Here is a 26,027-nt window from a genome sequence, read left to right on the forward strand (position 1 = left end):
AAATGCATTTCTAATTAGCTTAGAAAATATATTAATCTTTTAATTCATTTTAAAAATGAACTTGGTTAAAAGATTAAATTTATAAAATAATTGCCTATAAAAAAACCTTTGTCTAAGGAACGTTCTGTCTAGGTTAAGGTTTTTAAGCTGACGGAAACGGAACACCTCTACTTGGTAACAGACCTAGAAGGTGAATTGGGCAAATATTTTATAAGTATGCAATAAGTGGCTAATTTCATTAAAAGAGTTTAATGAACAAAATCACATATTGTTAAACTATTCAATAGAAGCATTATATTAAGTACATTTAACGAGGACTTAGTTAAAATAATATAGTTTTTTTTTAAAAAACCCAAAAGGTAAAACACTTAATGGGGGAAAAAAGCTATATAGATGATATGTCGTTTTTTCACCCACGTTCTTCTAAAGAGCTCACAGAGTGAGATTCATGCTCGGCCTCGTGGTGCCCTGGGCGCACCCTCCCTTAGAAAGGTATTTGCATAGGTCAATATCAAGTTGAATGGGGAAAGTGTTTATAGTAAGTGGGAGAAGAATGTGTGACAATATATCCTGCGGTCTCCTTCATTAATTTATAATGTTTCTTTCATGCTCGGCCTTGTGGTGCCCTAGGCACACCCTCCCTTAGGAAGGTATTTGCATGGGAGAAGGGTACTACAAGCTCTAGAAATGGATAAGACCACTATAATCAATTGCACCAACTATATTCTTTCCTGAGGCAAATTGGTTCGAGCAGAGTTATGGGTTGAAAATGAAAGGTTACACTTACGATAAAGTATTAAGACAATTAATGATTTATTGACTAAATGAATGGTAATTAAATATTATATGAATAAGGAGATGTTCTAGGATAATGTTTGATTGAAAGTGTCTCACTTAAGTGATAGAAATAACTATACATCCTAAGGTGGCATTTATTCCAAATCGTTGAATGTATCATTGCAAAATTCAATGATGTTGGGGTTCATTAATTTTTGCTAAACTAATTGGATTAAGATGAAAAATGAATTTTTGCACAAGTGTCTAATATGAGTAATTTATTTTTGTATCAGCATGTCTAGCTCAATTGTTACTTTGTTTCGCGCTGAAAAATTAACTAGAGAAAATTATACAACTTGGAAAAATACGATGAATACGGTTTTAGTGGTGAATGACCTCAAATTCGTTCTTACGGGGGACTAGGCACAACACGTCGCGAGGTGTTTATGATGCTTATGAGAAGTGGACCAAGGCTAATGATAAGGCAAAGGCCTATACTTTGGCAGGCTTATCTGAAGTCCTAGCCAAAAAACATGAGGCCATGATCACTACACGCCAAATCATGGAATTATTGCGTGACATGTTTGGAAAACCTTTATCACAAGCCATGCATGATGCTCTTAAGTTCATCTTCAGTGCACGAATGGCTGAAGAAGTGTGTTAGAGAACATGTCCTTCACATGATGAACCATTTCAACGCTATTAAAATGAATGGAAGTCTCATAAATGAGTCCAGACAGGTGAACTTTATCATGGAATCGCTGTCTGATAGCTTTCTACGATTCCATAACAATTGTGTTATGAATAAAATTGATATAGCTTCACCACCCTCTTTAATGAGCTACAAATCTTTTAGTCTTTAATGAAAGCCAAAAGAATAAATGGAGAGGCAAATATTGTCTTCTTCAACAAGAAAAAGTTCATCAGAGGTTCGACCTCTAGAACTAAATATGTATCTCCCTCTTCATCTGGTGTGAAGAAGTGGAAAAAGAAGAAGGGTGGAAAAGGGAATAAACTCACCACTGCTGTTGTTGCCCAAAAGGGTAAGAAGGTCAAAGTTGCAAAAACATATTATCATCGTAACCAAGATGGACATTACAAAATAAATTGCCCAAAATATTTGACCGAGAAAAAAGAAGGAAAATGAAGGTAAATATGATTTACTAGTTTTGGAAACATATTTGATGGAAAATGATAACCATGCCTAGATACTTGATTCAGGAGCCACTAACCACGTTTGTACTTTTTTGTAGGAAACTAGTTCCTGAAAATAGTTGGCAGCAGGAGAGATGATTCTACCGGTTGCAACATGAGAGATTGTCTCGACAGTTACAGTTGGGAGTTTGAAGTTGTTTTCTGAATCAAAGTTTATGTTGTTAGACAATGTTTACTATGTTCCTAATTTTAAAAGGAACTCGATTTTAGTTTCATGTTTGTTATAACACTCTTTTAATGTATCTTTTATTTGGGCTAAAATGTGTGTCTCGAAAAATGGTATTAATATTTTTCTGCAACAAACGAAAGCAACTTATATGTACTAAGGCCGTTGGTATCTCAAATGCTCCTAAATATTAAAATGTTGAACACTGTAACCACTAAAGCTAAGAAGAGAAAATTTTCTCCTAAAGATAATGCTCAACTTTGGCATTTAAGACTAGGTCACATTAATCTCAATAAGGTTGAGAGGTTGGTTAAGAATGGACTTCTAAACGAGTTAAAAGAAAATTCTTTACCTGTATGTGAATCTTGTCTAGAAAGAAATATGACAAAACGACCTTTTATTGGAAAATGTTATAGAGCCAAAGAACCCTTAAAGCTTATACATTCAGACTTTTATGGTCCGATGAGTGTAAAAACTAAGGGAAGATTTGAATATTTTTTCACTTTAATGGACGATTATTCAAGATATGGGTATGGTTACCTAATGCAACATAAGTCTGACACACTTGAAAAGTTCAAAGAGTATAAAGTTGAAGTTGAAATTTTGTTAGGTAAAAAGATTAAAATATTTCGATCAGATCGAGGTGGAGAGTACATGGATATTGAATTTCAGAATTATATGATAGAACATGGAATCACATCTCAACTCGCAACACCTGGCACACCGCAACAAAATGATGTATCAAAAAGGAGAAATAGAACCCTGTTGGACATGGTTCGCTCTATGATGAGCTATGCTTCTCTACCTATCTCGTTCCGAGTTATCCAGTGGAGATTGCAACTTACCTTTTAAACCAGATTCCATCAAAGAGTGTTACTTGAATACCTTTTGAATTATGGAGAGGTCATAAAAGTAATTTACAACATCTCAAAATTTGAGGATGTTCATCACATGTGCTTGTGGAAAATCCAAAGAAATTGGAACCACATTTAAGATTATGTCTATTTGTAGTTTATTCTAAAGAAACGAGAGATGGTCTATTCTTCTATCCAAAAGAAAACAAATTATTTATATCGACAAATGCTACTTTCTTAGAAGAAAACCACATTAGAGAACATAAGCCAAGGAGCCAAATTGTATTAAATAAAATTTCCAGAGAAACTACTGAAACTTCAACAAGAGTTGTTGATGTTGCTTTATCAAGTCAAACACATCCTTCTCAAGTGTTAAGAGAGTCTCATCGTAGTAGGAGGACTGTAACCCAACCTACTCGCTATTTGGGTTTAACAGAAACTCAAACCGTCATATTAGATTATAAGGTTGAGGATCCATTGTCTTACAATAAGGCAATGGTTGATGTTGACAAATATGAATTGATCAAAGTCGTGGATCAAGAAATGGAGTCTATGCACTCCAATTCTGACTGGGAACTTGTAGATCAACCTAATGGAGTTAAACCCATAGGCTGCAAATGGATCTACAAGAGAAAATTGGGTGTAGATGAAAAGGTGCAAACCTTTAAGGCTAGACTAGTAGCAAAGAGTTATATCCAGGTTGAGGGAGTGGACTATGAAGAAACTTTTCTCACTTGTTGCTATGATTAAGTCTATCCAGATTCTTTTATCTATTGCCACATATTATGATTATAAGATATGGAAAATGGATGTCAAGACTGCCTTTTTAAATGGTAATCTTGACGAAACCATCTACATGATACAACCAGAAGGATTCATTGAACAAGGTCAAAAGCAAAAGGTTTGCAAGCTTAATCGGTCCATTTATGGATTGGAACAAATATCTCGATCTTGAAATATAAGGTTTGATGTTGCAGTCAAATCTTATGGTTTTGATCAAAATGTTGATGAGTCTTGTGTTTATAAGAAGATCATCAAAAGTTCAGTAACTTTTCTTGTGTTATATGTGGATGATATTGTACTCATTGGGAATGATGTAAGTTACCTGACTACCATTAAAGAATAGTTAGCTGCTCAATTCCAAATGAAAGATTTGGGTGAAGCACAATTTGTTCTAGGGATCCAAATTATAAGGGATCGAAATAACAAATCACTAATCTTGTCTCAAGCATCCTATATTGACAAAGTGCTTGTCAAATATTCGACGCAAAATTCCAAAAAGGGTTTGCTATCTTTCAGGCATAGAATTATTTTGTCTGAGAAACAATGTCCTAAGACACCTCAAGAGGTTGAGGAGATGAGACGGATTTCGTGTGCATCTGCAGTGAGTAGCCTTATGTATGTCATGTTGTGTACAGGACCCAACATCTGCCATGTAGTGGGTGTATCAATAGATATCAATCCAATCCAGGATTTGATCACTGAACAGTAGTTAACGCTATTCTCAAGTATCTTCGAAAAATGAGAGACTATGCTCGTGTATGGTGCTAAGAATTTGATCCTTACAGGATACACTGACTCTAATTTTCAGATTGATAAAGATTCAAAGAAATCCACATCAGGATCAGTGTTCACTCTTAATGGATGAGTTATAGTATGACGTAGCATTAAGCAAGGTGGTATTGTGGATTCCACCATGAAGGTTGAATATGTAGCTGCCTGTGAAGCTGCTAAAGAAGTCGTTTTGCTCAGAAAATTTCTCACAGATTCGAAAGTTGTTCCAGATATATCCTTGCCCATCACACTTTATTGTGATAATAGTAGTGTTGTAGCAAACTCCAAGGAGCCTCGTAGCCACAAACGTGGAAAGCATATAGATACAAGCATCATCTTATTAAAGAGATTTTGCAATGGGGAGATGTGATCATCACAAAGATTGCCTCAGAACACAATATTGCTGATCCATTTATGAAGGCTCTCACAGCTAAAGATTTTTAGGGTCACTTGAAGGGTCTAGGTTTACAAGATATGAGTCGTCTAAGCTAGGGCAAGTAGGATATTTTATCTAATATTAATATGAGTCGTCTACAAGTATGCCCTAGTTTATTGTATTGTATATTGATATTTTACTTTTCCACTCGTCTTTTTTGTATTTTGATACATTCCACTAGCTTTGGATAAGTTGGAGATTGTTGGGATTGATGTCCTAAATCTAGTGTCTCATGGTTTGTAGTTTTGTTAACACAAATTATTTATCTAATAAAATCGGAGGTATTTTATTTGACATTTAGACAACACTAATTCAATCCAATAAACTAAGATCCAAGGTTATATGATGTTACTTGAACAGTATGTGGTTGACATACATGTGGTTCATGTTCAAGTAATAACCTAAAAGGTCTGTAGTAAATAAATGAAGGTTGGGTGTCTTTATCATGGTAACACTACGGATACGACCCACTTTGTAATTGTTATATGAGATGTAAATGTTACAAACAATATGAATCATATTGTTCATGTAAAGATATGTGAGTGGAGGTATTCTGTAAAAAGGAGTTTATACATAAACCAAACCACAAAATAATTAGTTTCTCTTTATTAACACTTTTATTTGAAGAAACTAATATTTCACTAGGATGACGATAGGAGACTTGACATTAATCTTGAGTGAGTTGTAAACTCTTGTTTACGACAGCAGACCTTTGATCTATATGGGTGTCAATTCAGTGGCCATGATAGCCAACCCAATAAGCCTACCATTTTTTGGATTTGTCTGATTGGAAAGCTGGGAATACAACTAAACAAGGTGAAATTCACACCTTCCCATTCCTTGGGAAAGTAGATAAATTGCTCCCTTAATAGCTCATTCTAGGTCTTGAACAATTTTGGCCTAACTGTAGTTATGAGCATTTGTGAAGGGTCATTACTTTGTTGATTAGTTACATCCATGAACACAGAAATATATTTATAGTACGAAAAGTGCAGCTATCAATTTTTAGTGAAGTGATCGGTAGTTAATTAATATTGATTAATTGGATTAAAGAAGTTTAATCAATTAATCTCATATCATTGGAGCTTCTAATCTGTAGGTCCATAAGATCCCTTTGTTAGCTCACTAGAGGATAATAGTGGAATTATTTAAATTATTCAAATTAAATGAGGAAATTTTATATTAATAAGATTAATATATAATGATATGATCTATAATTCAAATCATGTAAGATAGAGATATTTGAATAAGATTCAAATATTGGATTTATATGAACTACATTCATAAAAAGATGTATACATATAAATATGTGATATTTATATGTTAATTTTCCATATTAAATATGATTTAATATAGTTATTTAATTGATTAATTAATGGTTAATTAATTGATTAAGAAATAATGGAGATTGGAGGTTAGTATAAATATATGATATTTATGATAATTAATTAAATGTATATTAAATAGGATTTAATATATGATTATTTAATTAATTGGAATTAATATACCAATTAATTAAATAAGTGTTATTTAGTTAATTAGCACTAAGGGTATAAAGTGAAATACTTGGGGAAAGGGTTAACCCTTCTCCATATAAATATATCCTTATAGCCCATTTAGGGCAAGTGGTTTTTCATAACAAAAAGACCTAGCCTCCAAGTGATATAAGAAGAATAGGGGTTAATTGGGTAATTAGATAATATTCTAGATTAATTCTTTTTTTACTCCCACTTGTAGTAAAACTCTATAAATAGGAACTTTCACCTCTTGAATGAAATACATTATTCTAAAAAAAGATCAACAATCTTGATTATTGGTGAGAATTCTCCTTTTATCTCCTTTAGGCTACATCAATTGGTATCAGAGCGACTGCAGCCGATGGAAGACCGAGAAACTCTTGGCGCGTTGATCACTAGAGGGAGCTTCGTGAGTTGTGCTCGTTGTCAAACAACACCCATCTAATTAGGGGGAACCCTTGAAATTTCAAGAAAGAAAGAAGAAACCAAAGATTGTTCAAGATTTTGCAAGAATGGACTATTACCGACCCAAAAAGGCGTCCAAGAAAAAAATACAACAATTGATATGGGCAAAAAAATCAAATTTACTTCAAAAAGGAGTGCTGGAATTCTTACTCGAGTGATTCTGAAAAAGAAATTCAACATACTAATTTTGCCTATGCTTGATTTTCTCAAAGAACCTATCATTATCTACATTGGAAATTTGATTCTAGTGATTCTAGTGATTCTAGTGATTCCGATGATGTATAAAGAGCAGTTTGGGATGAAATAAGAAGGCGACAATATCGAAAAAGGGCCCAAAGATCCAATCAAACCTATTTTCAAGATATCAGCGTAAGGATTGGGAGTTTGATAAATTAAAGAATTATCAATAATCATCAAGAGTGGATTTTGCTAGCCCTAGAAAAACATGCAAGACTCAAAATTACTTTTTTGGTTATAAAACACGATCAAAAAAGGTTGATTCAATAGGATCAATGGATGAGTCCTATACCCATCATGAGATTAAAACATATTCAAGAATCCAAAAAAATGACTACTTAGATCATGTAGCATTGGAGAAAATAAAGAAAACAACAAAAGAAATCCAACATTCATTGGGGAAAATGACTTAACATATTGATCAATTATCAATTCATTTGCAAGAGTTCAAAAACGGATTGATTTCATATACCGAAGAAAAAACAAAAGAATCATAGTTAGAAAATTTTCAAATAGAAAATTTTGAAGATAAAATTGAAGAAAAACAAGAATTTGAAGATGTTGATTTGGAAATAATTTCAAATGAAGAAGAAAAATCCAATGAAAAAGATGAAAAAGAAGTATCAAACACCAAGCAAAAATCGAACAAGAACAATGACACTAATTATGGTGGAAATGGATCACCAAACTGTCAAAGAACTTGAAGCGAATGATAAAGTAGACGGGATTCTTGAACAATTTTCCTTTGAATGTGGTTTTTTAGTGATTGGTCCTTTGAATACGGTTTTGAATGAGCTTGAAGAAAACATCTTTTTTGGGTTTATGCCCGATGGAGAAGTTCATCTTTTAGTGGCAACCTTTGATCATAATATTTTTTGTTCAAAATGTAGGATGATGGTTTGGTCATACTCCATTGAGCAAGTTTAGTTCATTCCTTGTTTGCTTCATAATTTTTTTTTTTTTTCTTTTTAAAACTCGAGTGCGAGTTTTCTTTTTGGAGGGGTAGAATGATGTAAAAAGAATATGGGCTAATTGGGTAATTAGATAATATTCTAGATTAATTCTCTTTTTACTCCCAATTGTAGTAAACCTTTATAAATAGGAACTTTCCCCTCTTGTATAAAATACATTATTCATTTTAATAAAAGATCAAAAATCTTGATTCTTGGAGAGAATTCTCCTTTTATCTCCTTTAGGCTACATCACAAAGCCTCCACCTTCTCTCTAAATTCTCTCTAAAAATTCTCTACCATTTTCCTCCTCAAAAAGTTCTTGGAGACCACTCTTTCAAGTTCTTTTGGAATCCTAGAGAATAGGAAGGTAACTTTATTAGTGGTATCCTTCTCCATTGGAGAAGTTCGAAATCGTTGACAATGGTGGAAGAGAAAATTTAGAAGAATCAATAAATGTGAGTTTTGATTTCTTCTCTTCTTCCTCTTCTCTAGCATGCTCATAGTCTTGTTTGAATGCTTATCCTACAAATGCATGTTTTATTTTACTGTTTTTGTTTCTATAAAAAAAAAACAAATGTCTAAATGCAAGGTATTCACATGCTTCTGCGGGAATTTGATTCCTTCAAGACTCATGCCAAAAAGAGTTTGCGTCATAGGGATCCTCTAGCTCCTTTTCTTTTCACGATTGTGAGGATGCCTTGAGTAGCCTCATTCACTTTTGCAACAAAAAGATGTTTATCAGAGGTCTCTCATTCAGTATTTTGCATTATGATTTAACTCATCTCAAGTATCCTAATGACACTCTTCTGGAGATTGGTAACCTTTTGGCGTGGTGGCTTGTTGTCAACTTGTTCCTTTTGACTTCGGGGATTTCTCTCAATATTACTAAAATGTCTATCATTGGTATCAACCATGATAGGGAGGAAGTGAATATTCGCACCACAAAGTTCGGTTGCAAGATGGAGTCTTTCCCTTTTACGTACTTAGGTTTTCCTATTAGAGGGAAACATAGTGCTAAGGAAGCTTGGAGGAAGGCTCAAAGCTAAGGTGGACAGATGGAGAGAAATCTCCCTTTCTAAAGGAGGTAGGCTTACTCTTGACCAATCGATTCTCAATAGTGTCCCCTGCTGGTTCTTCTCCCTGATGCAAGCTCCTATTAGTACTATCAATTGCCTTGAAAAGATCATTAGAGATTTTGTTTGGAATGGAGGTCCTGCAATCCCACCTCCCACCTTGAAAGTTGGAATTTGACCTCTCTCCCAATTACCTACGATGGCCTTGGAATTGGGTCACTTCGTAAAAATAACACAACTCTCCTTGTGAAAATGGCTTTGGAGGTTCTGTCAAGAAGAAAATGCTCTTTGGAGGCGTATTATTGGGGTTATTTATGGGGTTGATGCTCACGGTTGGACTTCATAGGCGCTTGAGAAGGATAGGAAAACCAGACTTTGGGCTGCCATATTAAAGCATAAAGACTTGTTTTTTAAGTTTACTAAGTTTATTGTTGGCGATGGAAAACGATCAGATTTTAGTGAATATTTGGTGTGATTCTCAACCCCTTGCGCAGAAATTCCCCAATATCTTTAATCTATCCTTAAAAATGATGCTATGATAGTGGATTAGGGTGGGCAAAAACCACGTGGGTGCGTAGAATCCCCAATTTGACTGCGGATGCGGTCAAAGCAAGGACACAAAATATTATTTTATTTGTTTTAAATTCTAGGGTATCCCCACCCTGAATATTTTTTTATTTTTCTTAAATAGTTTTGTATATATAAATTTTTATTTTATTAAATTTTATTATTCTTATAGTTAAGCTACTGTTTTTTAACTTTTTTTTTTCTTAATTTCATTTCATAATGTAATAAATTTTAACTTTTTGTTAATTTTACAATAAAAAATCTTTAATGTTTTTTAATTTTTAATTTAAATAAATAAATAATAATTAAAAATATAAATATAAATGGGGAATTTTTCCCCACGGGGACCCGATCCCCGATCGAGTATTCCTCAACTTCGACCCTATCTCTTCAAAACGGGGTATTGGGTGGGGATGGAAACTACAAATCCCCACGATAACGAGGATGGGGATGGGGAGTGCATCCCCGACCCCATCCCACTGTAGTCCTACACACTGCTGGTGTGCTTCCAGTCAATCATGGAATCTAGACCTTCGAAGAAATGTGTTTGATAAAGAATTAGGTGATAGGGTGGCCATTTTGGGAATCCTGAACACCTGGGCGCCTCAGGGTGGTCAAGATTGCCTCAAATAGAAGCTTGACTCCTCGAGAAAGTTTACTACCAAATCTACCTTTTTGAATATCACCAAAAAACCTCCTCCCCCACCTACCTTTTGGTGACTCCTGTTTGGAAGCTTAAAATCCCCAAAAACGGCAAATTCTTCCTTTGGTCCTTCGCTTATAGAGGCTTAAATTCTCATGACAACCTTAATTCTCTCTTGGCCCCTCTATCTACCACCTCTATTTGAAAGATGAAGAGTCGCTGGATCACCTTTTTCTTCATAGTGATTTTGCTATTAAAGGTGGAACCTTTTGTTTAGAACTTTTGGCATGGATAGCTACCTCCCAAACAGAGTTGATGACTGGCTGCTTGATGGGCTTGATTGTGCTTCCTTTGCGGGTAAAGAGAAAGTTCTTTGGAGGTGTGCTTCTCGGTCTCTTTTGTGGTGCCTTTGGAAGGAAAAGAATTAGAGTTTTTGAAGATAAGTATGCTTCTTTTGATTCTTTTTGGACTGTTGTTCAACACACAACCTCTTGGTGGTGCACTAACCATACCAAATTCTTTTGTAAGTATAGCCTGATGAAATATAAGAAAAGAGAGACCAACACACAGTTTACGTGGAAACCCTAGAACAGGGAGAAAAACCACGATACAGAATTTTTTCTTATTATTTTTAATTGATATATTGAATACAAGAGAATATGGTGAATAAATAGACAGTAGAGAGCCCTAGGGTAAGAGACAATTACAATAATACCCCTAGAGTAAAACCCTATTTTCAATACTCCCCCTCAAGTTGGTGCATAAATATCAATAAGGCCCAACTTGCTAATACAGTAGTCAAAATTTGGTCTAAGTAACCCCTTGGTGAGAACATCAGCCACTTGTTGACTTGAAGGAATATAAGGGATGCAAATGCTCCCATTATCCAATCTTTCTTTAATGAAGTGTTTGTCGATTTCTACATATTTGGTTCTGTCATGCTGGACTGGGTTGTTTGCGATGTTTATTGCTGCTTTATTATCACAAAACAACTTCATTGGAAGCTCGCTGTCTTGGTAAAGATTAGACAGAACCTTATTCAACCAGATTTCTTCATATATCCCTAAGCTCATTGCCCTGTACTCAGCTTCACCGCTACCCTAGCCACCACTCCCTGTTTCTTACTTCGCCAGGTGACAAGGTTACCCCAGACAAAGGTGCAATACCCAGAGGTCAACTTTCTATCAACGACAGAGCCTACCCAATCATAATCGGTATATGCTCTGTCTCTTATACACATCTAGATGTGTATAAGAGACAGCCCCTTCAAGCACCGAAGAATACGCTCAACCGCAGTCATATGCTCTTTATAGGGAGCTTGCATAAATTGGCTTACCACGCTTACTGCATATGAAATATCTGGTCTTGTATGGGATAGGTAGATCAACTTTCCAACCAACCTCTGGTACCTTTCCTTGCTAACAGGAACTTCGTTGTTTATAACACCAAGTTTTGCATTATACTCCACGGGTGTGTCAGCAGGTTTACACCCAGTCATACCTGTTTCTTTGAGCATGTCTAGTGTATATGTCCTTTGCAACACTAAAATACCTTCTCTTGATCGAGTCACCTCCATTCCAAGGAAGTATCTCAGCTTACCAAGGTCTTTAATCTCAAATTCTCTGGCCATTCTCGTTTTAAGCCTTGTAATTTCACCCTCATCATTGCCAGACAGAACAATATCATCAATATACACTATGAGGATAGAAATCTTCCCGGAGTCAGACCGTTTCGTAAACAGTGTATGATCTGAATGCCCTTGTTTGTATCTCTGTGCTTTAACAAATATGGTGAACCTATCAAACCAAGCCCTTGGGGACTGTTTCAGTCCATATAATGACTTTCACAGTCTACAAACTCTGTGCTTGAACTGACTCTCGAATCTAGGAGGAGGGCTCATATAGACTTCCTTTTCAAATTCTCCATTAAGGAATGCATTTTTAACATCTAACTGGTGAAGTGGCCAATCTTTGTTTACAGCAATCGACAACAAAACCCGAATAGTGTTAAGTTTGACCACAGAAGAGAATGTTTCAGAGTAATCAACTCTGTAGGTCTGGGTGAAACCTTTAGCAACCAGTTTGGCCTTATATCGGTCAATCGTCCCATCTTATTTGTATTTTACGGTGAACACCCATTTGCATCCAACTGTCTTGTGCCCTTCAGGTAAAGGCACCTGTTCCCATGTACCATTTTTCTCAAGAACCCTCATTTCTTCCATAACAGCAGTTTTCCATTCAGAGTTCTCCATTGCTTCACGAATAATTCTTGGGACCATGATAGTGTCCAAGCTGGTAGTGAGAGCTTTAAATTCGGGAGACAGATTGCTATATGTCATGTAGCTGTGCATAGAGTACTTTGCGCATGAACGAGTACCTTTCCTCAGTGCTATTGGAAGATCGAGAGAGGCATCATGATTTTCCAACTCTCTAGGTTTCTCAGCATGATCGACCACCTGTATATCAAGGGTTTCAGTAGTATCTTCCACTTCCTTATCACAAACTGGACCTTTCCCTTTACTGTTATCATTCTTAGCTGTTTCCTCATCTATCACATCTTCAGTATTGCCACCTCCTTCATTCTTATCTTCCCTGCACTTGTCAATCTCCATACATATATCAACATCATTAGTTCCAAGAATACACGTACCTAAACCAGATGCAGGGTCTGATTCATGGACCGGAGCCGACTGTTCAACAGATGGCTTCCTTTCCTTTCTAAGATTCTTCCTATAGTAGGTTATCCAAGGAATTTGGTTAGTGGACAGGATAGGCTTTTTCAGAACTAAGAGAAGGAATCGGGGCGGATTCCCCTAAGGGAATATCATAGGAGCACCAGTTAGGCTCTTCACTCAAACTCTCCCCCTGAAGATGATTAACGGTGAAGAAGGGTTGATCTTCAATGAAAGTCCTGTCCATGGAGACAAAATACTTACGAAAGGATAGATGATAGCATTTATACCCACGTTGGTGTAGAGAGTACCCAACAAAAACATATTTCTGAGCACGAAAGGTGAATTGTGTGCAATTTGGGCCATGGGAGTGGACAAACGTGACACAACCGAAGACACGAAGGGGTACATCAGAAATCAGGCGAGTAGTCGGAAAGGATTCTTTGAATAGGTTCAAGGGATTATGAAAGTCAAGTACACGAAAGGGCATACGATTGATGAGGTGAGCCGCTGTAAGAATAGCATCCCCCACAGATAGGACGGAAGAGTGGCAGACAACATTAAGGATCGGGCAACTTCCACCAAATGGCGATTTTTACACTCGGCTACTCTATTTTGTTGGGGAGTATAAGCACACGAGCTCTGGTGGACAATTCCCTTAGACACAAGAAAGTCATGGAAAGAGATGTTAAAGAACTCTCGTCCATTATCACTCCTCAAAATCTCAATCTTGGCATGGAACTGGATTTCAACCATGGTATAAAATTGTTTAAAGATAGAAGACACCTCAGACTTATCAGCAAGTAAGAACACCCAAGTGAGGCATGTGTGGTCGTCTATGAAGGTGACGAACCAACGTTTACCAATAGTAGGTGAGGGTCCCTAGACGTCACTATGAATGAGGGAGAAGGGACTGGACGACTTATAAGGTTGAGAACGAAAACTAATCGACTTTGTTTGGCACAAATACATACATCACAATTTAGAGACGCTATATTAATATTGCAGAATAAATGCGGAAATAAATATTTCATATACTGAAAGTTTGGATGTCCTAAATGATAATGTCATAATATAAAGTCATTTTCGGAAGTAGAAAACTTTCAAGACATAAAACCAGTTCTATGATCCTCCCTAGAAGAAGCATCGTCAGAAAGGAAGTAGAGCCCCCTATCATGTCGGGCAGTGCCAATCGTCATCCCCGACTTCTGATCTTGAAACACAACAGAATCTAGTGAGAAAATAGCCTTACAGTTCATATCTCTTGTAATTTTACTGACCGATAAAAGATATATGAGATTTTAGGCACATAAAGTGTATCACATAGTACTAAACCATCAAAAGGAGAGGTATTTTTTTTCCCCGCAACCGAGGCAAAAGACCCGTCTGCAATTCTAATACGTTCATTTTCCGCACTCGGACAGTATGAAACAAACAATTCTGAAGAATTGGTGAGATGATCTGTGGCCCCTGAATCTACAATCCAGGGTTTCTTGCCATTAATGCAAATAAGGCCAGAAGATGGAAATGTACCTGATTGCGCAATGGCACTCACCCCAACAGCACTCAAATTGGTCAGCCGATAGGTCTGATGCTGTGTATTCTCACTAACTGAGTCACTTACGAGTGCACGCCCAGAGTTTGATTTGTCATGTGACTGTCGTCTCCTACTATTTGGGGGCCTACCGTGCAGCTTCCAACATTGGTCCTTCATATGCCACGGCTTCTTACAATGTTCACAAACAGGTGTGGGCTTTTTATCACTGTCGCAACTGGAAGCCTTTGTAACAAAGGTTGATGCATCAGTGGAAACAGCCACAGGATTGTTCATAGCATGTGATCGATCCTCTTCTAGTTGAACCTCTGAACAAACTTCTCTGAGAGAAGGAGTAGGTCGTTGACCCAATATGCGACTCCGAACACTGTCAAATTTTGGGTTCAATCTAGCCAAAAACACATATACCCGATCTGCCTCTTTAAGTTTCAAGTACTGGACCCCATCTTGTGTGCAGTTCCAGACAATCTCTCGGCAAAGGTCCATCTCTTACCAATACACTAATAATTTATTAAAGTAGGAAGTAACATCCATGGTCCCTTGTTTTCACTCATGGACCTGTTTGTGTAACGTGTACAACCGAGATGTGTTCTGTCACTTCGAGTACAGATCCCTAGCTGCCTCCCCGATATCTCTAACAGTTGCTGCATACAGTAAGGGTCAGCCAATCTGTGGCTCCATACTATTGATGAGGACAGATCGTAATAGAGAATCCTCCCCTTTCCAGATTCTTTCTTGAGGATCGCCTGGGATAGGTTTCAGAATTTCTCCTGCCAAATACCCGAATTTGTGCCTTCCTTCTAGGGCCATTCTAATCGATTGGGACCAGGAGAAATAATTCTCCCCATTCAATTTCTCTCCAACCAGAAATCCTGCAGAATTTCCCATTGAGCCAGTTAAGTAAGTTGTATTGGACAAAATAGAGAACAAGTTTACCGGATTCTCTGAACAAACTGGTTAAACTGGTTGGGGATTTGCACCAAACATTGTATCCAAATCTGAAATCTGTTGTTGCAAATAAGCCAACTGTTGTCTCACATCGTCTGGGTAATGGACCGAACTACAAGCGGCTGGAAACGGGGCCACCACTATCGACTGGATGGACGTCGCCGGCAGGAAGGTTGTCGACGGCTGGGAGGTCGCCAGCATATGTGAAGATCCCAGCCGGCTGGATTGCATGAGGTGGTCGCCGGTTTGTCGTTGGTCGAACGCTCCTAGGGCAGAAAAAGAATGGGTCGGATCTGCAAACGCTGTGGGTGAGGCGGATCTCCTAGGGCAGGCCGACGCGAAACCAACTAGCACGGAAGTCGGCGCAACTCCTTACAGAACGGATGGACTTGTCGTGGCGAATGGCGCAAAACCAATCGGCACGGAGGTATGCACGAGTCTGGCGGGCTGTGATGGCGCAGGACTCGTCTGTCCTTCGAGGGTTTGCTCGGGTTCAGCGCGGATGTACCCGATCGGAGCCGGATCTATCTGATCTTCGCGAGTCCAGCTAGATTCTGTATGGAGAAGCCCGATCGGAACTTCTGTTGGATGAGGCGGCTCCCACTGACGGCGGCTCTCCGTTGACTGCAATTGGACGACAGAAAGTAACTCCAGTAAGGCTGCTTGAAAACACTCCTTCACAACTGCTCGAATAGCAGTTTTCATGTCAAAACTCGAAGATCCATCAGCAAAAGACGACTGTAGATGGTTCTCTTCCATAACAACTAGGGTTTCGTCCCCAAACTCTGATACCATGATGAAATATAAGAAAAGAGAGACCAACACACGGTTTACGTGGAAACCCTAGAACAGGGAGAAAAACCACGATACAGATCTTTTTCTTATTGTTTTTAATTGATACACTGAATACAAGAGAACAGAGTGTCTATTTAGACAGTAGAGAGCCCTAGGGTAAGACAATTACAATAATACCCCTAGGGTAAAACCCTACTTTCAACATAGCCTATCGATTATTTTTAACAATTGGAAGGCTCTTCTAAACTAGTTCTTTGGGGAGCGGTCTCCTCAACCCCTTGCCCTGATGTTCTTTGGGGAGCGGTCTCCTCAACCCCTACCGTTAGGTTGTTCTCTTTTGTTCATTAATGAAATTTTACAGTCTGTTTCTTATTAAAAGAAAAAAAAAAAAAAGAAAAGAGAAAATTGAATTCAGTCAAGATCTTAGTTACTTGCATTCTAACATCTCATTAACTCAAGGCAAAGAAAATGGAAATAAAGTTCCTCATTCCCGACATTGGTGAAACCAAGCCCCTGAGCATGGAATAGATTTGCCATCACATGACATGATATCTCAGTAAGGACAAATTTCTCTCACATGAAACTAATGCAGCTAATAGCAAACTACAAACTCATTTACACTATGAACATAGTTAATTTTGAAGAAACAAAGTGACAGATACACCTATAAAGTTATCATTATTTGAGTTGAAACAAAAAATGACAGAAATTTTACTTTCCCCAGAGTACATACCTCTCTGTAATTATGTTATCTTCCTATCAGGATAAGCAGACATAAATGCAAAACATGGGTTGTGAGACTTCAAACTTATTCCAGCTATGCACACAAGATTCGACCGAAATTATAAAGAAACATTAACCCAAATATCAGAGCTTTTCAAGGATAGAACTTACACAGAAGTGTCATCAGATCCGACCACTTGTCTGGAGAGTAAAATAGCTCATTGGGTTTACTGTGTTTTGGCTAGATTTCTGGCTGCCCCTGAATACTGAGCCGCAAAATTTGGAAGATGTCGGCCCATGAGGTAGCAGGAATGGTTTTGTCAAGAGCTTAATTATGGACGTACAACATGCTTTCCTCTTCAATTGTTTGAGGCTGTTAGTATTCTTTAACCGTATCTTCTGCACTTGAGCCATGGCTTTTACAAGCATCAATCACTTGCTCTTGGAATTCAATTACAAAGAACATTACCACATCAGCAAAAAAGAAAAGGGAATCAAATTCATGAATTCAAGAATCGCTCTCAATTGCGAACCTGTCGTAATGAACCCAGGTGAGTGCAAACAAAGTTTTCATCATGAAAATTGGATAGAAAAGCAAAACTTCTCTACAATTTTTTTCCTGTCATTCAATAGAAAATGATAAGCTACCAAGGCAAATAAGAAAGAGGAAAAACAAATGACATTGGATTTCTCAATTAAGTTAAGATTATGTTAAAGGATGCCATTAATATTATTGTTCATAGCCATAGCTAAGTATGCAGATGTAAAAAGTTTCTCTTAGTTATTTCGACAAAAGATCTATATTACTGTGAGGAAACAAGCACAGTTTGGGAAAACAAAGAACTAAAAATGCAATCATTATCAAACAGAGCTTTAAGTTATTGCAAATAGTTCTCGACAATGACCATACTCACACTTCTGTTTTTTCAAAACTAGATGCCAACAAAAGATCCATGCCCTCCCATAACTTTTTCTGTTCAAAATACTCGTGAAATATTGATCTCTTCTGTCTAATATTCAAAGGAAATGTCATTCCAAGATCAAATGGTTGAAAAGGTCCTTCAACAGCACTCACAAACCCATTAAGTTGGCTAGTCCAAATATTTGTTAGAGACTTAAAGTCAGCTAGAAAGCTTGTTTGACTTCTTTGTGAAAACTCAATTCTTTGACAACAACTACTTAAATACAGCTATGGCCATGTAGGATAGCCAGAGCATTGGCACACGTTTACTTTTCAATCTTCAATTTCCACCAAAGTGAACACAATTGACTTTTCTGTACACAATGAAGCTATTCATATCTGGTTAGGATACCTCCTAGCAAGAACACTCAAGAACAGAAAGAACGCTAAAGAAAGAATATATATTGCATTATCAGTGAAGAAACTATAATATTCCATAGCCTTTCGAAAGGGCTACTCTCTCCCAAAATTCTCAAAGAAAATCCCACCAAATTCTTCACACCTGGCTCCCAAACCACTCCCTTTATTTATAACAAGCCCCCTGACAAACTTACTATCTAGTTACTAATTTATCCCTTCTAATAACCATATTTATTCTACTAATAATCCTATTATTTCCACAACTAGAGCTCTTACATATCTCCAAAAGACACTTGGCTGTTCTGCTTTATTTTCCTTTTTTATATAGGAAACAACTTCATTGATATATGAAACATATGAGAGAAGAAAACAATTGAAAAGAGATGGTACATAGTTGTTTTTAGGTCATCATATAAATGATTAATTACATAAAGTAATTTTCTTCATTGCCATTCTAAACTATACATCTTTTAAATTAGTGAAAATCCATACATTTCTCCCTCTCTCCCTTAAGCCAATGATGGATGAAAATATATTTACAACAATATAAGAACAGCATAACCACCCATGTTAACAGTGAAGAAAAAACTTGAAAATAACCATACCTTTCTATTGCACTACATGCTTTCGAAAAGATTCTAGCAGGCTTCAAATGAATCTTCATGATTGGAACCAACTGACACCTCCACAAAGTCCTTTGTTATTGCAAACATCTGCGCAGCCGACTCTCTCAATCTCCAAATATGTCGGACTCTCCAAGTATGGAATGGATAATTGAACCTAACTGGTCACCATTAACCAACCTATTCTAGCAGAAGCCCTACCATTTGAGTGTTGCTCTTCTAGAAGCTTATCAAGCATAGCTACCAATCTTTTTAACAAAGAAAGTATAATTTCAAACTCATTCATTGGCTCATTTTGAATCGGTATAATGATATATGCCTCAAATGCCACCACCGAAGAAATTACTTCTTGACAAAAATTTTACAATCATCTCTTTCCATCTATGTCTGTTTCCTGATTAGATCAACACAACACTTATAAACAACATCCTCGAGTTGAGAGTACAACTACTTCTTCAATTAAAAGCCTTTTGACACAATTCACTCTGCTCCAATGCATTTTTATGCTCTTCCAAACCAACATTAAACCACCTCTCAAAAGCCTCCTATCATAGGCAACTTCAACTGAATTATGTCCCAATTCCATCTCATATTTCTCCAATGCCTTCATACAAAAAGGAAGGACACTCTTATATGAAAAATTGGTTTCCCCAATTCTCCACCATCCTTCTTCAAGGTTAACTCGATCTCTAAACACTTTCTTTCTAACATTAGAAAGAGCTCAATCTCTACTTCTTAACATTGCACAACATGAATCCTCAGCACTAAATCCTATTAGCAATATTCAGAATCCCTAAATTGTCAACAGAACCTATTAATTGCAGAGCCATGACAGAGATTCAAAGCTAAATAAGCATATAACAGAATTTTTTTTTTTTTTTTCAGGATCCTCACCTTCTCGGTCTACTAACTGACCAATCCTTACGGATGCCAGTTCAAGACCCTTCTCCACATAACAGGATTATCAATCTTTAAGCGCCTCGAGCATTTCATCAACGGTCTTTGCAGAGCTTTAGTCTCCACCAGCTCTGATTTTTCTTTGAGTTTTCCTTCTATGGAAGAAATTTGAGGGAGTTTGCCCATAAGTTCCCACATGGGTTTGGTTGAAATTGACTGAATTTGAAAAACGAGATATGGTTTTTGAGGCAGGAACGAAAATTTTGGGAAGGAGGGATGATCGTAAGTGACCGGAGATGGAGTCGACTGGAGTGGGAGAGACACTCGGAAAATTTCTGGTGCGCCCATAATATGATTTGCCTTATGACATATGGTATTATATTATCATAACAATTATTTATTTGATTTTTATTGGGTCCCACTTAGTTTTAGATTTGTTTTTAACTCATCATTTTCATACTTTTTTTTAGTAAAATATTTTCTCTCTCATTTAATTTATTTCCAACTTTTCACAACTGTTTCTCCTTTTTTTTTTTTTTTTTTAAGAGAAAATAAATATAGTCTCGATGGTGTTAATATTCCACCAGAGAAAACAATTTAAGATCTTAAACACTCTAACTACATTAATTTAGATTTATAATATATTTGTTCATTTTTCCAAAAAATAGACTTTCAAAATTTACCTTTGTTTGAATCTCCTCTCCTTTGGCTTAAATAACACCACATGATCTTCCTTACTATCATCTTGGCCCTTAAATTGGATTATGAGATCCAAAATGAAGTTGAATTTGAAGAAATATGGAGAGATTTTTCTGGTTTTGGTTCAAGTATATGAGAAAATTAATTTTCTCATCAATTTCCAATTCCATGACCTTTAATTCAGCTTAATGAAATTGATTTTATTCAATTTCAACATGCAATCACATTGCATAGTGGATTGACACCAAATCATAACAAATTAAGTGGAATAATGTGGTGTCTTAAGTGGGAAAAACCTACTAAATGTAATTTTTCATTTTAATAGATTTTTAATCAAAAAAATTCAATTTTCAGTTTGAAACTAATTTCAAAATGAAATGAAAAAATAAATTTATATATATTAATTAAATAGTTAATATTTAAATAAAAATTAATCATTTTAAACAAAATTAATTCCAACAATTAATTTTTTAAAAATTAATTTTAAATAATTAATTAGACAATTTTAATTAATTTAATTAATTTAATATCTAATATTAAATTAATTAAATACCAATTCTTAACATGAATCCCTATTCATGTTTTTAATATTTAAATCATATTTAAATATTCTCCAACTCTCCAATCTTGTTTAATTTGATAATTAAACATATAATTATATCACATATAATTAACAATTCTCATAATTCGAATTTGAACATTTCAAATTATCTCATCACGCTATTCTAAGGTTTAATCCATTTATGAGCTAGTAGGGGACCTACTACAAATCATGAGCTCCAATGATTTGAGACTAATTGACTAATCCCTTTTAACCAAATAGATCAATATTCGTTAACTACCGAATCACTCCATTAAAGTCTAGTATCCGCACTCACCTCACTATAAATATATTTATGTTCATCTAATTTAATCGTGATCAGTAAGTCGATCCTTCACGGGTTATTCGTATTTACAACCAAGTCTAAATTACCGTTTTATTCCTGTAATACATCTTGCTCCTTAAGTCTCCACTACTCCACTAATGAACAATTGGTTTATAGCTCTACCAATAAACTGAGTCCCTCTCAGTCATAGAGAGGGCGGGCCCCTTGTTCAAGACAAGGAGTCAGTACTTAAGGGAAAAACCTATCTGCTAACCCTAAAACAGGTAAGAGTGAATTTCATCTTGTAGGACTATGTCCTCCAACTATCTACCCGGTCTTATCCCTAAAATGGGAGGCTTATTGAGCGGTAATGTTGAACCACTCTCACCTATGCAGATTAAAGGATAATCCTGAATAAACAGGAATTCATAGTTAACTCAGGATTGAGATCGAGTTACCTTAGATCATCGAGTTGAAATAGTTAGTTTTAATAGTAAACGGTTGTTATAAAGAAATGTGACTATTTCGTGGTCCGATCTTATTCAAACATCTTTGCATAGGATGTCCCACTCGCATGTCTCCACATGAACGATTTTGGGATCACATCCTTTGTATCAAATACAAAACGGGTTGCATCCATAGTGTACTGAGGATGAGGTACCCAATCTTATCCTTATACTTATAGACCGTTTTGGCTATATACTTAAACTTGATCCACTTTTATGTCTTTACATCAAGTTCAAGTATTCATGCTATAGGCAAGGACTCGTTAGTTTATTGGATTTAGGCTATTACAAGTGTGATTTAGATGTTTAATAGCAGCTTTATTGAATAAACCTCAATAACAATTTTGTTGCAAATAGAATAAGTTTAAAGATTACAAACTACAAATTTTAGAACATACAACCCAACAAGCCTAACTTCACAGTACACGAGTCTTCCTCACAAATAGGAGAGGAAAACCAAATAGGCAACCTAAAAAATCTATAACTTCTTTAGAGAAGTAAAAAGAGAGATTTCCAAAACTAACTCCAAAGTTACCCTCAACTGCAAGACGATGTGCAATCTCATTCGCCTCTCTCTGACACCAAGTGAAAGACACAACCTAAGCAGCCTCAAACAAGGAGACAATCTCCTCCACCAATAAACTCAACTTAGACATATCACAACCCACATGATTAACAACATTGATAAGCTCAACACTGTCATACTCCACTAACAAAGGGGGAGAAAGGCAACCATTAACCTGAACAGGAAATTCTGACAAACCTTTTGTCACAATAAGGGCTTATAGATTCTTAATTGCCTGCTTCTCCACAACCCACAAAAACTAGAGACCCAGCGGAGTCGCACGATCTAGTTTATCCTGCCTACACCTTCATGGTCAAACCACTCAACATCGACATTTAGCTTCTGAAAGTATGTCTTACGTAGGATCCACAATGCTTGAGTCAATTGAATTTTCGACCTAAGCAAGTGGGAGGGCAAGTGGACCTATGCAAACCAAACTTGAACTCCTCAACATGCAAACGAATCTTGTGGAGAAGAAGCTCACCATCAGGAGTTAAGCTACTAATTTTTAATAAGGTTGTGATAATTTCACACATTTTACATAAGGATAGGCCCAACCTCCTGATTCAACCTTTTAATGTTATTCATCAACTCATCCCAACAATTAGCAGCTCTCCAACTATACATGGAAGCGTCCAAGAATGTACATAAGTTAGGGAAAAAGAAGAGTCAAATACCTTTAATGAACTTACATTACAAGAAAAATCATTTTTAGTGACATTTTTTTAGTGGCATAGCCAAAACTTGTAGCAAAATGCTAATTTATAGCGACACATCAGAAAACATGTCACAAAAAACTATTATCAATGGCGAAGTCTAAATAGATGTCACTAAAAGTTTCTGTGACATGTTAACATGTGTCACAGAAAGTTCATAGTTTTTAGCAACATATTACTGCATCACTAAAAGATATGTTTTTTTCTTAAAAAGAATGAAATATATTTTTTTTAAAAAAAGTAAAAACATCTATATTTTCCTTTTTCCCTCTCACTCATCTTTAGTTTTTTTTCATTTCCCCCCTTTTCTCTCATTCCCTCCCTCTTCATTAGTGACGTAGCCTTTCTTTTTTACTATTTTTCATCTCTATTTTTTGGGATTGAACTTACTATTACTAAAGAAAAATTGTTGCACTTTTTCTAAATTGAACATGTTTAGGTCAATTTCAAAATATCTAGTTAAGGTTCTATAGGTCTTTAACATGCTTTTTACTGTTTCTATGACAACCCAAATTTTCGGATAATTTTTAATTTAATTATATTAAATTATTTGGGTTTTATTTTAAGTTTTGAGATAAAAAATGAATTATTTGGGTCAAAATAATTCAATTTAAATTCAGTTGGTGGGAATTTATTTTAATTTAGAGAAGATTTAAAATTTTGGATATATTTGAAATGGATTAATCGATTTGAAGATAATTCAATTTGATTTGTTGGGAATGAAGGATTTGAAAATTTAAATTTAATTTAAGGAGAATTTAGTTTTATTTCAAATTTTAATTTAATTTCAGAAGTTGCATTAAAATTAGGAGACTTAGAAATTGTTTATAATTTGGGGAAGAAAATAAATTAAAATTTTTATAAATAATTGGTTTAAATTTGTTGGCAAAAGGGATTCAAAATTCAAGAAGGGAATGTAGAGGGAAAAGGAAAGAATTTTGAAAATTATATATATGTTTATATATTTTCTTTTGGGGATAGGTTAAAAGTAAAATAATAAAATAAAATCCTCTTCAGTTCGAAAATGTGAAAGTCCACCGCTTTTCTCTCTCCACAACTTGCGTCAAGACGTAAAATCCATCTCTTTCTGTGTAACTCACGTCGCCGCCAGACTTCAACATCAGTCGTCGCTCCTCTGACCAGCCTCCACTCGTTGTCACACCTCTTCTACGCTCGTGTCACTCCTCCAACCAGCTGCCACTCCCTGTAAGTTTTCTCGCCACTGCCCAGCCTTTGTACGCCACCTCTGTAAGTTTTCTCGCTAGACTTAGGATTTGGAGTTAGATCTTATAGTTTGTGGGCTTTCTTGGAAAATCGTGGATGCCCATTTGACTTTGGTTTTAACTTATTGATACTCACTATGTTTTGAAGTTAGATGGAGGTTTCGGGGTGTTAAGAACCACTGTCCAACAAATTTAAGAATTGATTTTGGAAAATTTGGCAGGTGATTGGTTATTGTAAGTTTGGAACTCTTTTGAATCGTTTAAAATGCTAAAATTTTGATTTAAAATTTGTAATTATTGGTTTAAAATTTAATTATTCTTTCTTCTTAGTTTTGATAATCTTGTAACTTACATTGATTGATAAGTTGGTTTCCATTGAGTTCGTTTGTGTTTGTAAGTTTGTAAGTATTTTTGTTTATGTTTATGTATTTTTCTAAATGAAAATGGTTGCTATTAGTCTTTTCTCTTAGTTTGATAGGCTTACTTGTTTAGATTTATAAAGTAGTATATAATCTTTAGAAACTCTTTTTGTAGTTTAAGGCTAGCTAGTTCAGTGTTTGAATTAATTTGTACAATTCTGATCAAGGTAAGAACATCTCTCTTGACAATTATTGTAGTTTAATCAAGATTACCGGACTAAGTTCTCTAAACTATATTGGAAGCGAGATACCCGTACTTGGTTATTCGAAGTGCCAACAAATAAATTCAAGGCATTCCAACAAATAAGTTCATATGAGGTTTTCAAAGAAACATATTTCATAGAGTTGAACTTGAGTTGTTGTGATGTTGGTGTTGATTTGATGCGATGTGGTTCGATCTCTAGTACTTGATCTTCTAATTCTCTCTCGGTTGAATGAATGTGTTTGACTTGAGAAGAAAAGCACCGAACGTTTTTAAGTAGAAGTCTTGGAAGAGTCTTTGTGTCTTCAAGTGTCTTCTGTCTTCTAGGAGTGTAGCTTTAGAAGAGTCTTTTGCTGTTGATGAATTCTCTCTGGGTTCTCTAGATGTAAAATTGCTAACCCCCACAAATGAGGAGAGCTCCTCTATTTATAAAGTTCTCTGGTGGACCTTGTGGGCTTGGACTTGGTTGGTCTATGGACCTAACCCTTTGGCTTAGTTGGTCTAGAGCCTGATCCTTGGGCTTGATTAGTTGAACTTGAGTTTGGTTGGCCCATGGGTCTGACCTTTGGGCCTAATTAGACATTTGGGTCAAATTCAACCCATTTTTGGGCTTAGTTGAACTTGAACCTAAATAATAATATCAAATTGAGTGCAATTAATCTTATATAATTCAACGGTCAAACCATTTTGGGTCATCGAAATTTTTTTCAACTTCAATTTGGGACACATGTCAACTCCTAATTGGTCCTAAATTTGATGACTTGGAATTTCGTCAGGAATGATGTGGCAATTTGTGATTGGTCCAAAATTTCTCCAATTTGTGATTGGTCCAAAATTTCTC

The 26,027-nt window shown here is 36.0% G+C and overlaps 1 long non-coding RNA gene across 1 annotated transcript; it reads right to left on the reverse strand.

Annotated features, from left to right (window-relative positions):
* Positions 1–17,040: 17,040 nt before the first annotated feature.
* On the reverse strand, positions 17,041–20,350 carry LOC120085232. Its single transcript, XR_005483850.1, has 2 exons — positions 19,076–20,350; positions 17,041–17,768 (listed from the first exon to the last, which is right to left on the reverse strand). It is a non-coding gene; the product is annotated as an uncharacterized LOC120085232 (long non-coding RNA).
* Positions 20,351–26,027: the final 5,677 nt, after the last annotated feature.

Source organism: Benincasa hispida, chromosome 9 (genome assembly GCF_009727055.1).
Source record: "Benincasa hispida cultivar B227 chromosome 9, ASM972705v1, whole genome shotgun sequence".
Lineage (NCBI taxonomy): Eukaryota > Viridiplantae > Streptophyta > Magnoliopsida > Cucurbitales > Cucurbitaceae > Benincasa > Benincasa hispida.